Source organism: Pinus tabuliformis, chromosome 9 (genome assembly GCF_031772625.1).
Source record: "Pinus tabuliformis cultivar Carrire ecotype Pingquan chromosome 9, CPIR1, whole genome shotgun sequence".
Classification (NCBI taxonomy): Eukaryota; Viridiplantae; Streptophyta; class Pinopsida; order Pinales; family Pinaceae; genus Pinus; species Pinus tabuliformis.
The window spans coordinates 341466552-341485251 of NC_142307.1; positions in this window are offsets into that span (position 1 = coordinate 341466552).

Consider the following 18700-nt stretch of genomic DNA (forward strand, 5'->3'; position numbering starts at 1 on the left):
GCTATAATTAGATCCATGGTCAATCAAAATACAAATAACATGATCACAGATCTTACCTTCCATCTCAATGATAGATGCCTAATGCTTGGCCTGCCTGTTTTCCACTGCTGCATAGATATGGGAAATACTCTGGCCTACATCTACAATAGTTTGTGCCCCATATGCATTATATATCTGAGTTCTACCACTCTGATGTTGCAGATAATCTCTCTTGAGGTAGTCTTTGCCACAAGTCCAACAACACATGGGCTCCTTACTCTACTCTTGAGGCTGATTTTCTTGTCCTATATCTGATGAATTGAACTTCTTAGGCAGTGGAAAATTCTCCTTGTTATATGTACTATGTGGCTTTGCTCGCTTTTTTTCCAATTTTCCTTTGTTCTTTACATCATCTCTCCAATCTGACTTAGTCTCAGTTTTGCGCTTCGATGATTCATAGAAATGTCTTAGCTTTCAAATGGCCTCCTCCAATGATCTAAGCTCATCGAACTCAATCCTTTCTTTGAATGCAGCCGGTAATCCACTAATGAGCCTTTGAATATTGGCCTTTTCCTCAGTAAGATAAGGCACATGCCTCAGCATCTCCAAAAATATTCTACTATACTCATCATATGTCATGCAACCTGTCTTTAGTTCATAAAATTATTTTTCCATGTGATCAAAGTACCTTTCTAACAAATACTTCTTCTTAAATAGCCACTCAAACTCACTCCAAGACAAATATTCCTCATGAATACACCTGAAATTCTTCACATCTTCCCACCAAATGTCCGCTTTACCTTTGAGACTAAAGGTAGCTACTCTAGCTTTCATGTTCTTTAAGTATTCATGCAACCTAAAGAACTTCCTCATGCCAAGCAACCATGCCTCTACATCTTGTGGTTTCTTCATTTGCCCATAAAAAGTAGGTGGCTTTGCTTTCTTAAATTCATCTGGAAAATACCCTCTATCACTCCTCCTGTAAGGATGATACCAATGATGATAACAATTCATATCTAAATCATAACTAGAATCATACTTTTTCCTATCCCTTCTCCTCTCTGGAGTGTCCAACTATCTACTATCTCGGATGGTGTCATATCGATCCAACCTATGTCTACTTCGAGACCTGCTACCATATGTGCCATTAGTTTTTTCCTCCTACTCATGACTAACTCGGATGGTCCTTGCCACTGCAAATCCAAAAAGCTCTTAAGTATGAATGCATTTACCTCTGTTAGGTTTTCTTGTGACTACATTATTCTGTCATTATCAACCTTACAACTCCTTGTCTCTTCCTTTAATGTTCCCAATGTCATTGCCAAGTCAGAAGAGTTCCCAACACCATACTTCTCTTCAAATTCATAGGGAGAGTCTTTGTAGTCAACCATCTTGCTATCCATTTGATATTTCTTCGTGAAAGGAATAGTATGTCAGATAAACCAATCACAATAAATCATATACCTTAGCATAACTTGGGGAGGATACCTTGTCTGCAAGATTACCAGATCAACTTCATACATGTATAACATCATCATAAAAGCATATAGACATACTCAAGTAAATGTATCAACTCATAAACATTACTCTAACTAGGGTCCAATCATCAATGCAAGGAAATATCAACAATGCATGCTATGACCCCATGCATGAAAACCACCATTATTCCATTATACACATTGCCACATGCAGCTAGCAATATGCATAAGCAATGCGAAACCAACTACAAATACGCATAACCTTAGGTAGTCGAACATACTCGATCAATTCTTTTAATAAACCTATAAGACTGATGCATGTAATCAAAATATTCAAAATGTAACCTAACATACAAGGATGTAAGTAGGTACCATGAAATCGACATATAAGTGACATGTAATCCATATACAGTCAGTCACATACTCATTTCAGACACATTTCAAGAAATCAACAACAAATTATCCATGATAACCATACTACAACCCTAATTTGACATCAAGCAATTGAAATAAGTATATAAGTGTAAGAGACAGACATGCAATTGACATGCGTGCATGACCAACACACAACCCATCTAGTCTAAGGAGTGAAACATGCTCTGATACCACTCTGTAACACCATCCTCCCACATCTTCCCAAGAAACTGGCCAGCCAAGGTAAACATGTGATGAGAGGCCACTATTATATGATTCGACCTCCTAAGTCACCTTAAGGAAATGGAACCAACGGAAACACACCATACAGACATCCAACATCATCAACAAAACCCTTAGAGGACAAGTCAGTCACTCAGGAAGCTTGTCCCTAGGTCCCACTATTATTGTAGGTATCTTGGGCCATAGTCACTCTCATGCTATGGGCAAGGGAGTGACCAACAACCTAAAGTCGCTCTCATAGGTCTGCCTGCCAATAACTCTAGGACATGGGCCACTTTTTCAAGCCGAAATCCTAGGTCACTACCCAAAACTTAACCATTACTTTAGATCAATAAATTAACATGGAAATGCCAACATTAAAGCAAATACTTTTTGAAGACCTTGACTAGATCCCTACTAGCCATGACAGGAATTTCGTCAAACACATCATTGACAAGTATTCTACATGTGTAAATAATAGAGTTAAGTGTAGGGATCTCATACTTACCTGAGAATCATTACGAACCATTGTTCCCTCATGCCATTTGTTTCATTATTATCTATTAGGTCATAGACAAATTATCCATTCACATACAAGTAAAAACATGTTGAAATCCATACATAATTGTTGTCATAAAATGTGCATATAAACAACATAATAGGGATAGAAATAAAATAAACATTTCAGCCATCAAATCCATAAATACATCAATACCTTTACACGTGAAAATCAAGGGAATGGATTTATCATTAATGAAGGCAATGAACCAACCAGAGATGGGACTACCACATTCCACCTAACCATAGAATAGCTAAGCCAAATCCCTCTTCATCCATTCACCCCCGTGCCATATTCCAAGCATGAATGTGGGATCTCATAGAACACATCAATCAAAACTCATCCAGAGCTTGTAGATGCTATCCACCTCGACCCATCTAATAGTGATTCCACCTCATAGTTAGACATCACCAAAACCATCACTAGATCGATCTCCATCCTAGCCATCCAGGGCTCTAGATCGTTTGTTCCAACCAAGGCTCCAAGACTAGTAACTTAACCCACCAAGGGCTCCAGAGAGTTTGACCAACCAAGGCTCCAAGATTAGTAACTCAACCCAAGTTGTTACAAGGCTCTAGAGCATTTGTCCAACTAAGTCTCTAGGAACTAATAACTCAACCCAGGATAAGGAAACATGAGAACCAACCGAAACAAAACAATGAAAATAAACCCACAATCACCATAGCTATCTAGGAAATGGAAAGGCTAGGAAATCTGATGTCAATCCACGAAATCCTCGATGCCAATCACAAATCATGACCAAGAATCCACATGCATATGCCATGCAGATCCAAACTAGTGAAGAAATCATACATGCAACTCAGTACCTACAAGAAAATATGATGTAGTTGTTGATGTTGATGCATTTTTGTGCTTTCCTACTCTTCCTTTTCCCTCTTGCTCCAAGAATCCAAGTATGCGACACCCTCCAAGAGTGTTCCAAGAAAATTCTAAGTATCCAAGAGTATGAGAGAGATAGACAGAAAATGGGAGAGCTCCAACACTAAACTGACAAAAGGTTACCAATTGATCCTCATACGTGCTTTTATGAATGGGGCCGGTATTTTCTTCATTTTCCATTATTTTCCTTCATTTTCCTCCTCACATGAAACCTGTGACCTTTCACCTCCTTTTTCTCCTAATTTCCATTATTTCATAAATAATTGTGACAAAATGCCTTTTAATCCCTTATCCTTTGCCTTTGCCAATTTCCTTATCCTTAAACAACCAAATGAACACCCCCTAGGATGTCTTTCCCAACATTCATTTTGGAATACGTCTCCCAATCATCCGTGGTTATTGTTTTTTAACATTTATTGCATGGAATTTTCACCAGGGTTGTTACACCTGGTGACCCACTTATGTCAGACTACCATTGATACAGTTGTATTGAAGTGACCCTAACCTCAATTTTTTATAGGTGTCGCACCACTATTTAGACTCACTATCACTGCTTTTATTTGCAAAAATTTTTGGTAAGGCGGCCCCCAACATTTGGCGTTATCCAGACAAATGCAGTAACTTCTCCATTGCGCAATGTTATGCTACTTAAGGAATATAACTAGCAATTCCCAAGTTTAAAAAATGCCATTCTAAACATCCTACCAACCATCAGTAGTCTACCTTATTTATATACAACTGGTATATTGTTCCTCAACTTGGTTCACGTAAAACACATAGGAGCTAATTTGTAGCTATATAATTTTAGCATGCTCCCATTGGAAAATCCCTTGCGGGGTGTGCCATATAGGTTCTTTAATTTTACCATGCCCATATTTGTTATATGTTGAATGAAATATGATCCCCATCTAGTGCATCTAGAACTTACCATGCTTGAGACACTTAATTTCATATAACAATACTAAATCCCCAACTTAGAATGTCTTATGCTTGATTATTCTATCATTCCAAGCCTTATATCAATATTTCTGAACTTCCTGGTGGAAGTTGGCTAGCACTCGGTCTTCTTCCAATTGTAATAGTTCCTGTAACCTCTACTCTACTACGCCAGTCTCCTTCAACTGTGTGGCTACTAAAATGCATAGACTCAATACTAAGCACTCCATCAACATAACGACTTCCATTCAACATAGAAAAAGGAAAGATTTATGCTGAGTCAACTTCTTGCATGTATTCTAGTAGGCCCACAAGGCCATGGGAATTCTTGATTCCCAATCATTGCGCTACACATTGCACACCTTGCTAAGTGTGGTCTCCAATATTTTATTAAAATCCTCCATTGCTCCATTAGATTGAGGGTGATACAAAGTAGTTTTCTAATGGTAGATTACAAATTCCTTTGTCAATTATGTAATAGTCTTGATCAAGAAATGTGTACCTTGATCACTCATCACGATTCTCAGGCATCCAAACTTGGTTACCATATTTTCAAATAAGAAGCATGTAGTTGTATCCACACTGCAATCATTTATTGGTGCATCTTTTACCCACCAAGTCAACTAATCTGTAGTGGTAATTATATATCGTGTGCCCATCCTTCTCGTTGATGGGTTGATCAATTTGACAAAGTCAATGGCCCATTTAACAAACGGTTGCAAAGTGTGTTGAGGGTTTAAGGGAATTTCATCTCCTCGGGATGGCCTCCACCCTCTTTGTCATGTGTAGCAAGTTATCCAAAACTGCTTAGCATCAACATGCACTGTGGGCCACCACATCCCAGCATGAAGGATTTTCTATGTCATATGTCGTCCTATGTAGTGTCCTCCTACAACTCCCGCATGTGCTTCTTCCAATATCAATTTCTCATGCTCCATAACGAATCCACGCATAATTCCATATGCTCCTACTTTATGCAATGATCCCTTAATTTTCTCGTAGTCTGTTGCTTTGACTACTAGTTTCTTCTTTTGTGCCACTATATAATCTTCTAGTGTCGTCTTTATGCTTGGAAATTGCATAATATTTGCGAAGTAATCCTCTACCATAGTTACAACAAATATTTGTGCATCCAATAGAATATGCTCCACGTTTTGTGCCTCTTTAGTTGAGGTCAATAGTGATAAATGATTAGCACCTACATTGAGTCTTCCGGGCTTGACCACCACTTGGAAATCATACTCCTAGAAATAAAGTAGTCACTTACAAATCCTCCCCCCAAATACGGGCTTGTTGATGAGGTACTTAAATCTAGAATGGTAAATGTATAACTTAAATGTATTACCCTGTAGGTAGTATCTAAACTTCTGAAGAGCGTACGCCATCACTAATCCTTCTCTTTCAGTTGTGGTATATTTTTGTTCAACCATTCGCAACTTCCTTCTAGCAAAAGACATAGGATGGTCGATCTCTCCTTCCCTAGGTTGGCCCAATATCACGCCCAATGTGATAGATGACACATTTACATTACCATGGAATTCCTTTATCTAGTATGGAAATACTAGGATGGGCATAAACACAAACTTCCCTTTCAAGGTGTTTAGGGCTTGTCGACACTCCTCATTCCATTGGAAATATGTCCCTTTCTTCAAATGATTTTCCATTTAAGTGCAGTGATCTTGGCATATCCCTATATGAATGTTTAATAATACTGTGAGTACCCTTAAGGTAGATCGTAGCTATCAAATTGATGTAGGCAGTGGTAGGTCCACTATCAAGACAATCTTAGTAGATCCACTAGCAACCCCTGTTTGTAGACAATGTGTCCCAACAGAATACCAAAAGGTGCACAAAATATGCATTTCTTAATATTAAAAGAAATTTGTAATTTTCTACACCTATCCATCATTAGGCACAACACCTCGATGTGTTTCTTCAATAGAATGATCACTGTCTAGTCATCCAAGTAGACCTCTAATAAGTTATGAATGAATTCTTTGAATGAAACAACCATTATCCATGAGAAATGGTTGGAGCATTATTCAATTTGAATGACATCACAATATACTAAAAGAAACACCATTCCATCATAAAGGTGGTCTTATGATGACCCTCCTTGGCAATATTTACCCTATGATAGCTCAAAAATACGATGATGAAGGAGTAAACCTACTTCCCACCCATGTTTTCCAATATCTCATATGTAAATGGAGTAGGAAAGGGGTTGTTCACATAGGAATTGTTCATCTTCAGTAGGTTCATGCAAATCCTTATCTCGTTCGTCTTCTTGTTTTGAATAACCATCAGGCTTATCCATTCTAAATCTTCCACCGGTTTGATTAATCCTTCTTACAATATTTTATCTAATTCTCACTTTAATTTCTCATTATAGATTGGGTTCATCGGATAAGGTCACTTCTTTAAAGGCTTAACATCAGGATTCAAGGGGATCCTCATCTCTCCCAACTCCTCAATAATCCCCTTCATTTCTTCAAAGGTATTATGGAATAGGTCCTAGTATTCACGCACTAATTCTACTCCCTTCTCCACTATCTCATCATCGCAGTAGTGTCAAATTCCAGTGATTTGGGGATTTTCCTCTATCCCAATGTTCACCTTCTATGTACTAATAAGTTGTGGGTAATAAAAAAATTGTAATGGTGGTCCATCTACTGTGCATTCCCCTTCAATTTCTATAATTTGTATGTTTCAGGGATTTCCTTCATATTCTATATTTTCTACCACATTATAAAATTCAAAAACTTCCTTCACCTACTGCAAATGTTTCTGTGAAAAACACAACAATTCGAGCCCCAACACTATCGTTTCCCTTACAACAAAAATATATTGTAGCAACATGTAAGAACCCCTGGTTAAGTTTCCATGTAAATAAAATAAAACCAAGGTCATGGGACATGTATTCCAATTTGAATGTTGGGAAAACACTTTAGTAGGCATCACTTGTGATTAATTTATGGCTATGGAAATTGGAAAAGGCATTGGAAAATGAAAAGAGGCAATAATTAACATTTATTTCTGAAAATAAAGGAAAATAGGAGAAAAGGAAGGTCAAGAGACACAGATTTTCATGCAAGGGAAATTAGAGGGAAAATGAAGGAAAATGAAGAAAATAGAGTTATCAATGATAAAAATTCTTTTGAGGATCAATTCACAATTTTTTTGTCAATTGATATTTTGTGAGTTCAGTTTTGTCTCTCTCATTTCATTCTCTCATTGTCACATACTCTTGCACACTTAAAGTATTATTGAAGCATTCTTGGAGCAATTTGGCATTCACTTGGATGTGTAGAAAGAAGGCAAAGAAAAGTAGGGATTACAAGGAAACAATTGGATCAACAACTACAACTAGATTGCTTTGCAAGTAATAGGTTGCATGTGTGATTTCCTTGTTTATTTTTGGATGCATGGTATATGCATGTAATTCTTTGGTTAATTTTTGTCATTGGCATGGAGACTTGCCTGGATTGATAGTGGTTTTATCCCTTCCTTGACATTTCTTGGATAGCTATGGTGTTGTGTGTTTTTCCACTTGTTTTTTTGATTGGTTCTTAGGTTCCTTATGGTTGTGGGTTGGAACAAATGCTCTGGAATCCTTGGAACAACTTGGGTTGAGTTACTAGTCCCTAGAGCCGTAGTTGGAAAAGAATATTTGGAGCCTTGGAAGGATGTGACTTGAGTTACTAGTTCCTGGAGGCTTAGACAGATTGGGTAGAGACTGTTCTAGTTGATGTTAGTAATTTCCGGACCATAAAGGTGGAACCACTATGGTTCACAGTTGAGGTGATTTAGCCTCTAGAAGCCCTGGTTGGTTACATTTCAGTTTAATTCATGAGATCCCACATTCATGCTTGGAATATGTTGTGGGGTGATTGGATGAAAGAGATATTTTGTTCATCCCAATCTATGGGTGGGTGGTACGTGGAAGTCCTAGACTTTGTTGGTATTTTCAAATAATAATAAGAATTATTTTCCTAGTGTGATTTATGATTACTTGTAGAGATTATGTCGGTGATATTATGGTTGAGTTGCCATGGTTTGTTGGTTAATTGTTGGCTATATGCTAGTTATATGATGCAATCTATCTATGGCTCTTGATATGTTTTGATAAGTTATTGATTGATTGATGAATGCATGGACTAACAAGTGCTATTGTAGCTAGCTAGAGATGGCTTAGAGCCTTCTTGTTGATTTTCAGATGAAAACTATCAGTTTATGATCAGATATGAATTCATGACCTGTAGCTCACATGTTTGCCATATGATTGATGAAATGTACTTTATTGATTAGGAAATATAGGTCAATTGTTTTCTTCAATTTTGAATGCTTGGTATTGTCATCATATAAATTATGATTCTGGAAGGTTACAAGCAATTCTGGGTAGTGGTATGGAAGATCACCTAAAAATGTGGCACAAATCCTGGAACCGCATGCTCATAATTGAAGGGTTTAGGCCATAACCACATGAAAGTAGGCCTATACATGTACTAAGTTAGAGGCCTATAACTACACTCTTTCTTTGTTGTTCATGTGATTGGGGTGCTAGGTCAGAGACATAAGGTTCCAACTCAGGATTGATCACTTACGGTGGTTTTTCACCTCTTTAGTGATCTATAGTCCCTATAAGATGTTAGCGAGTGTTCAGTTGTAGGTATCACTTCCTTAACTGGAACTTGGAGGTTGGGTCATTTCATTGTGACACTCATCTCATGTTTACCCCAACGAGTGCGTGAAATTGTGTCAATGTAGGAGGGGTAGTTACATAACACCTTCAAAGCTTTGTCAAGTGTTAGCTCCTCTACTTCAAAACTAAACATGGATATAAAACTCCCTAGCATCTCATCCCAGTATTATGTTCCTCTATGTACTTCCAACCTAATGTACCAATTTTAATACTATGCACCATCACTTAGTTATATTTGTAGTCCCTATAGGATATTAGTAAGTGTTCAATTACATGCCCCACTTCTTTAACTAGAACTTGGAGGTGAAGTCATGTAATAGTGACACTTGTCTCATGTTTACTTTGGTGAGCTTTTGACATTGGGTAAATGTCAGAGGGGTAGTTAAAAATTCGTATCAAAGCTTCTAGGTTCAAACACTTGGACTAGATGGGCTAGATGTGATTGTTATGCATGCATGTTAGTTGTCAATATGATTGTTATGCATGCATTGTGATGGTAATTGTTGTAGTCTTATATCATCATGTTGATTTTGAGATGATCTATATGTTGATTTCATTATGTATACATATCGTGCTAATATGGACTTATTTGTGAAGACGAGATAGCCTCTCCTGAAACACACTAAGTTATGTTTGATTATGTTTATATTTGGTTTACCCAACATGGAATGTTTGTAGGAAGAACATGATTAAAAATGATGAGCAGAATGGTGTATTAGAGCTCATGTGAATCTTCTTATAGATTAGATGAGAAACAAGGGGATGAGTATTCTCTTAATTTAGCAGTCACACTGAGAATCTTGAAGGAAGAGATTAGAAGTTGCAAGGAAGATAATGATAGCATAATTCAGTCACAAGAAAGGTTTTCCAGAGCTCAGGAAAAGAAAGCACAAGTCAATGCAATGATCCTTTAGAGCTTATCGAATTTGTAGAGATAGGGAGAATCAAGAATCAATTATGAACAGGATCAAAGAACAAATGGGGAATATGGTAGAAGGTCTCATGGAGGGCACAGGTCAGACAAGGATGACACAGTGAAACGTTGCAAATGGTTGGATACACCTGACAAGAGAGGTAGTGGTTATGGGTTTTATTCTAGTTTGGGATAAGAGATACATCATGGTCATCACTACTATCATCTTTATAGGAGGAGTGAGAAGTAGTACTTTTTGGACGAGTTCAATAAATCCAAGAAACCAAAAGATGCAAAAGCATGGCTACATGGGATGAAGAAGTTTTTCGAGATGCATGATTATACAAAGAATATGAAAGCCAGAATATTTATTTTCAGTCTCGAAGGAAAATCAGATATCTGGTGGGAACATGTGAAACATGCCAGAGGCATCAAGACAAAGGAGTTGAGTTGACATGAGTTTAAAAGAATATTCCAAAAGAAGTACTTGTATGAGAGGTATTATGAAGGAAAGACCAAGGAATTCTAGGAGCTGAATATGGGTTCTATGATGGACGAAGAGTACATGACTAAGTTTCTGGGGTTGTTAAGGTATGTGCCATATATTAAGGATGAAAAGACAAAGTTTCAAAGATTCATCAATGGATTTCCTTTAGCATTTAAGGATCAGATTTAGTTTGATGGCCCTCGGCCATTGGGAATTTGAAGAATTGTTCTGAGCAGTATAAGCATAAGTCTAAGACTAAGCATGATTGGAAGGGTAATGACAAGACAATAAGAAAGTGGGATAAGAAGCGAGGAAGACCTCAAGATGCAAGTAACAAGAAGAATGCAACACCATACAAGAAGTTCAATGCAGTTGATAAAGGGCATGTGTCTTAGCATGAGGAGCATAACAAAGATGATGGAAGAAAGCGTTTGCAATGTTGGACTTGTGATGGAGAGCATTAGGAGATATTGTTTGTAGAATCATGGTGGCATACCTCATATTTACAGTGCTTAGGAGGCACATATAGTTAGGGATGTTGGGAAGATTATTCCTTGAATTTATGGAATAGTGGATAATAGGAAGGCTAATCATGAAGCATCTATTATCAAGATGGAAGGTAAGCTTTATGATCAAGTTGTTTTTATTTTCATTGATCCTATATATAATTATAGTTATATCAGTCCTGCCTTGGTGGATAAGTATTTCTTGAATAAACAAGTGCATGCAGCATCTTGGAACTTGGTGCAGTTGGCTATAGGTACCAAGAAAAGAGTTCGTCATTGGTTAAGGGCTTATACATTTGAGTTGAATGGTTTGTCTACATCAACACATCTAAATGTGATTCCTTTGAGTTCATATAGTATGTTATTGGGAATGGATTGGCTGTACATTCACATGACTAAGGTAGATTACTATGAAAAGGTTATTGAGTGCCTAAATGATGATGGAGAGAGAAGAATCTTACACGAAAAGAAAAAGCCTACATTAGTGAGAATGGTTACAACTATGCAGGAAAAGCACAGTAGCAGGAAAGGTTGTGCATTTTTTTCAATGCATATTTCTAGTGACAAAGGGAAGGATGTTGAGGATGCTAAAGTCTTTAAGTGGAATCCTTTTTTGAAACAATTTCAAGATGTGTTTCCAGTAGAGATTTCATATTTTCCTCCTCATAGGGAAGTGGACTTTTCTATTGAGTTGATGTCAGTAGAAACATTAGCATCAAAGGAACCATATAGGATGATGACTCTAGAGTTAGTGTAATTGAAGTTGCAGCTTAAGGAAATGCTTGATAAGGGATAAATTAGGCCAAGTGTGTTGCCTGGAAGAAGGATGATACTCTCAGGTTGGGCATTGATTGCAGGTAGCTAAACAAGGTGACTATCAAGAAAATATATCTTTTGTCAAGGATCAATGATTTGTTTGACCAATTGAAGGGAGAAGTGGTGTTCTAAAATATAGACATGAGATCAAGATATTATCAGGTGCACATTAGGGAAGAATATATTACAAGACCGCATTTCATATTAGGTATGGGAATTATGAGTTTGTAGTGGTTCCTTTCGATCTTACTAATGCTCCATCTACTTTAATGTGCTTGATGAAAAATGTGTTTTGTCATTATCTTGATAAATTTTTGATAGTATTCGTTGATCATATATTGATATATTCTAAGAATAAAGGAAGAGCATGTAGAACACCTAAAAATAGTGTTGACATTGTTGAGAGAGAATCAGTTGTATTCCTAGCTCCACCAGTGTAATTTCTTTAAGACTAAAGTTCAATATTTGGGACATGTTGTTTCCAAAGAAGGTATAGTAGTTGACCTGGAAAAGATTAGAGCTATCATGGAGTGGCCAGCTCCTAGGAACGTGGATGAGGTCACCTCATTCACATGACTAGTAGGTTATTATAGGAGCTTCTTCAAGAACTTCTCATGAATTTCCTATCTTATTACATATTTCCAACGAAAAGGAAAGAAGTTTGAATGGACTAAGGAGTGTGAAACTATTTTTGAGCAGTTGAATCATTTTCTTACAAATGCTCCAATATTGAAGATTGCAGATCCTAACAAGGAGTTTTTCATATGTATAGATGCTTGCAAGAGAGGACTTGGTGGAGTCCTAATGCGAGAAGGACAGGTTGTATTCTATGAGTCAAGGAAGTTGAATGAGCATGAGAAGAACTATGTGACTCACGATCTCGAGTTGGCAGCTATCATTCATGCATTGAAGATGTGGAGAAATTATCTTCTTGGAAGGAGGTTCATCTTGATGAGAGATCACAATATAATGAGCTACTTGTTTGACTAACCTAATACAAATTCCAGGACAGCTAGATGGTTAGATACACTTAGTGAGTTTGACTTCGAGATCAAGTACATCAAGGGAAATGAGAATGGGATTGCGGATGCTCTAAGAAAAAGAGTTCAGGTCAGTTATATTGAAACAATGATTTCTTATGGGATAGACTTGTATGAGTAGTTCTTTCAGGAAGGAGAACATGATGACAGGCATAAAAAACTGAGGCAAATATTACAATAGCAGGGTGAAGGTGAAATGGATTAGGAGTATCACCTCATAACCGATGCCTTGTTTAGTTTCATGAACAATATTTTTATGTCAGATAGAAGTGAGCTCAAGATGCTTATCTTGATATAGTTTCATGTTCAGCCATATTCAAGTCACCTGAGATATCAAAGGACAAAGACAAAAGTTAAGAAATTCTATCATTGGCCAAAATAAAAGAAAGAGGTGGCTAAGTTTGTTGTGAGGTGTTTGGACTGTGAACAGGTAAAAGCAGAGTACAAGCATTTAGGTGGTTTGTTGCATCCTATTCTGATTCCAAAATGTAAATGGGAGGTCATTTCCATGTACTTCATTACAAGTTTTCCAAGTACAATGATACAACATGATTCCATCATATTTTTGTTTGACAAGTTAAGTAAGGTAGCTCACTTCATCTCAATTAAGTCTACGAATTCATCTAACGAGGTAGCCCAGATTTTCATCAGAGAGATAGTGAGATTGCATGGTGTTCCAAAGAATATTATATCAAATAGAGCTTCCAAGCTCACTTCTAGGTTTTGGAAGGAGTTGTTTGTAGCTGGCTTGGGGTCAGAGTTAGTTTTGAGCACAACTTATCATAAACAAACAAATGGACAACTAGAGAGGGTTAACATGAATCTTGAGGACATGTTGACGATGCATGCCATGCATCAAAAGCAGAAGTCGGAGGAGTATCTTCCACTGGTATAGTTTTCATATGATAATGGGTATCAAGAGTCCTTGAGTATGAGTCCATTTTAAGATCTTTATGGGTGGAGTTGTAATACTCCTATCAAATGGAGTGATCCAGTGAACAGGGTGTTGATTGGACTGGATATGTTGACTCATATGGAATAGGAGATGTGGGTTATTAAAAGGAAACTTAAGGCATCCCAAGATAGGTAGAAGAGTTATGTAAATAAACATAAAGTATTTAAGGAGTTCCAGGTTGGGGAGTATGTATACTTATGAATCAAGCCCAAGAGGAGATCCTTGAGGATCGGATCATGTGCCAAGTTGGCACCTTGGTATTGTGGGCCTTTTGAGATCCTTGAGAGGATTAGGACAGTGGCATGCAAACTTTCACTGCCTCCGATAGTGAAATTCCATGGTGTTTTCCATGTTTAATTACTTAAGAGATATGTCCAAGATGTTGATCATGTGATTGAATGGTCTATATTACAAGTGGAACTAGAGGGTGAATTCCATCCAGAACCATAATGCATATTATAATAGAAAATATTCATGCTCCAGAATAGAGAAATTGAGTAGGTTAAAGTGCAATGGAAGTAGTTTGGGCTTGATGAAGCTACATGGGAGATGGTTGATCAGATGCGAGCTTTATATCCCTCATTATTTGTTGGTTCAAGGAAATTAATTTTGGTATATGTACATCTATATGGATGGTGCTGTAAATATCGCACTGAGATGTGTTTTAAAGCTCAAATAAGAGGTATGTTTGTTTTGTTTCAGAAGAATGTCATTATAAATACTACATCGAGCTATGGTATAAAGATCCATGGGAAGTATGTTTTGTTTTCAATAGTTTTCTTGTCATAGGTGTCATAGAACACCAAGGATGGTGTTACCCTAAGAGGTAGGGGTTTTTAATATCCCCTGGTTGATTTTTTATGTATATAAAATAATCCCAAGGTCATGGGCATTATTCCAATATGTGGGTTGGAACAAACACTTTGGAAGCCCTAAAACAACTTTGGTTGAGTTACTAGTTCCTGGAGCCACTAGTTGGGACAAACACTCTAGAGCCCTTAGTGGGTTTAGTTACTAGTTCCTGGAGTCACGGTTGGAACAAAAACTTGGGACCCCTAGAAGGTTATGGGTTGAGTTACTAGTTCATGGAGCCCTTGACAACTTGGGTAGAGACTGATCTGGTTGATATTAGTGATTTATGGATTATAGATATGGATCACTCTGGTAGGGGGTTGATGTGGTTTGGCCTCTAAAATCCCTAGTTTATTTTGTTTTGTTTTAATTCATGAGATCCCACATTCATGCTTGGAATATGGTGCGAGGGTGGTTGAATGAAAGCGATATTTGGTTTAGCCCAATCTATGGTTAGGTGGTATCTAGAAGTCCCTAAATTGGTTGGTATTTTCATATATTAATAAGAGTTATATTCCTATTGCGATTTATGATTACTTGTAGATATTATGTTGCTTATATTATGGCTAAGTTGCCATTGTTTCTATGTTGGTTAAATGTTGGCTATATGCTAGTTAAATGATGTAATTCATCTATGGATCTTGATATGTTTTGATAAGTTATTGATTAGTTGACGAATGCATGGACTAATAAGTGTTATTACAACTAACTAGAGAGAGCTTAGAGCCTTGATGTTGATTTTCAGATGAAAACTATTAGTTTATGATAAGATATGCATTCATGACCTGTAGCTCACATGTTTTCCATATGTTTGAGAAAATGTATATTATTTATAAGGCAATCTAGGTCGAGCTTTTTCTTCAAGTTTGAATTTTTGGAATTCTCGTCATGCACATTATGATTCTATAAAGTTAGAGGGAATTCTATGTAGTGGTCTAGAAGCTCTCCTAAAAATGTGGCATAGATCACAGAAGCACATGCTCAGAATTGAAGGATTTACGTCGTAATTGCATGAAAGTAGGCCTAAACATGCGGTTGGAGACCTATAACCACACTATTTCCTTGTTGTGTGTGTAGTTGGGGTGCTAGGTTATAGAAAGAAGGTTAGAGCATAGGGATTGATCACCTAGGATGGTTTTTCAACACTTGAGTGATTTTTAGTCCCTCTAGGATGCCAGTACCTATTAAGTTGTAAGTCCCACTTCTTGAACTATAAGTTGGAGATTGGGTCATGTCATAGTGACAATTGTCTCATGTCTACCCCAATGAGCTTGTGAAATTGATTAAATATGGGAGGAGTAGTTACACATAACCTTCAAAGCTTCATCAAGTGTTTTCTCTTCTACTTCAAAGCTAAACATGGCTCTAAAACTATGCACCATCTCATCTCAATCCTACGTTCCTTTGTGCATTTCTAGCTTAATCTACCAATTTTCAGGAATGGTTTCCAAAGTGTGTGTAAATTGGTGTAGCTACTCCTGTTACAAAATGCACCCTTTTGTCCATACTGCGACACATCATTTCAGGTGCATTTTGGGGCATTCCATGCTTGAATAAGTTTCCCCAGGGAACGCAAAACTAGTCCTGAACCTAATGCTTATCAACTACTTACATTATTTCCATATAGTGATCTTGTCCTTATGAATAACCCACCATATATCTAGGGTTATGTGCAATGAAACATCTAGTGTGGGAATCCTCTAACACTCTTTTATTTGGTGTTCAAATTCCTATACAAAATATCTACCTCAGACAATCCATTGAAGTGAGTAGGATTTTGTTCCTCAATCCCTATCTAGTGCACCATCCTAGTTATGTGAGTGAACCTCCACATAATTCCCTCATACAAATTTTTCTACCATTTCCCTAGTGCTTCCTCTGAATGAGAGGCACAACGTCCAATGATTCACCAACTCAAAATGTCATTATCTATGGGATTTATGTAGTCCTCTTGTCAAGTTGTCACATTATAGATATTTTCCAACCCATCCTAACTCAACTCACATTTAATTAGCTCAAATCTAATATCCCAATTTATTATCCTCATGTATGCAGAAAATATTTTTATAAATAAAAATTAAACATGTTAAGAGAGTGACACAGATTCCATTGCTTGAGGTAGGATATTGCTTGAGGGAATTGTTATTTTAAATAATCAGTCCTGGGTTGTTGAGTGGGGTGACTATGCCATAAATTCACTGGAAAAAAAATGGATAAGGGTAGGTGTCCTCAGACTCCCTTTGCAAGTAAGAATAAGAAAAAAAATTAAAGAAACATGTGTTGCATTGTCAATGAGAAAATCGGGGAGGACCCAAAGGTTATTGATCAACTAATGGATACATGTGCTCTCTAGGGGGGGATTAGAGAACAGATGATGAGCCTCATCATTGGGTAACTATATGGACCTTAATACACCTCCAAGCTTATTAAAATCAACCCTTCTCATAATTCCTTACATGTTTTAGTTATATTTTTCTTAATGAGATGAGTAAAAGTAAGATGTGTGTCTAGTGGTCCAATGTGCATTGATTGCAGGTTTTTGAGAAAAATCATGGCAATTTTCGCTAATTAAGGAAAGAAATGTGAATGAAACAAGGAGGAGAGATTATAGGAGATAGATCCTCCTCATTAAATCCTCACTCATTTGAATATTCCTCAATCAAATCACACTATCTCAGAGTTGCAAGTAGCTGAATCATGGAGAACATGGGCATCTGAGCCAGTGATAGTTAAGAGCCATTTCATCTTGAGTTTGGGAGCCAAGCCTCCATATATTTAAGGAAGTTGTTGGAGACTTCAATTGTATAAATAAGGAGGCCTAGAGCCTCATTAGGATTCAAATTTTTTATATAAGAGCACTAAGCATTTTTGAGTGCAAGTTTGTGGCAAAACATTGTTATGGAATTTTTCTGATATGATAATGAGAATGAGAATTTCCTTGATCCAACACTGCGTTGACTTAGAGGACTGAAGCTCTTGGGTTAGGGCCCAACCCTAGTAGCAAAGGCTCCTCTTCTTGTACTTGTATGTTTAGGTTATTTCATAAATTAATTGTTGAATTAGTTTTAGCGTTGTTTCATTGCAAGTAGTAGTAGATTTGATTAGTTTGCTTCCATTTGTGCATAGCTTTAGCAATAGTTTGGATAGGTAAAGGAATACCAAAAAGTATGATATCAGGTGGATTTTGCCTCACTCCTCCCTTCAGGGACCATGGTTTGAAGAAAAACTCCTATTCAGCCCCGAAAATACAGAATTCTGATTTCTTATGGAATTGAGGGCATTCTGCTACTTAGGCCAACATCTTTTCAATTTTCAAGGATAGGTTTCAATTGTCATTTTTGATATCTTCAGTTTTATATTAGATCTCATGGTGTTACACAATATTCTGAACGTATTTAGATGCATGAACTAGGAAACCAAATAATGAAATCATGTTTTCTTAAGTTGATTGCAAATCCTTCTTGTTTGACATGATTCAGGGATATATGGCAGTGATGTATGTATTGCAAGAGTTTCAATAGTGCAAGAAGGTCTCATGTAAGCAACACCAGCCTAACCTCATCCATCCATGATCACCAAAACCCACTAAATCCATCAACCAATTCATCATTCCATAAGGATAACTTTCCAGGTTTGTTGAGAAAATCCACCCATCTTAAAAACTTTGGTTTGATATCTGAGGAAGTCCTAGCCACTCCCCTACCTTGTTTCTCCCATCATTCACCTTCCTTAAGCCTTATACCACCTTCCAAATCACCCCTATTTCTCTCGGCTGGATCCTATAGGAATATAGAGGATCTTATAAGAGAATTAGGACATCCTATAGGACAACCAGTAGCAGCATGTTTTTAGGTCGATATGTGGAAAAAGAATCTAGGAAGATAGGAGAATACCCCTACTTGCCTCCCAAGTCATCTGACCTTTCACCACCACATCTAACC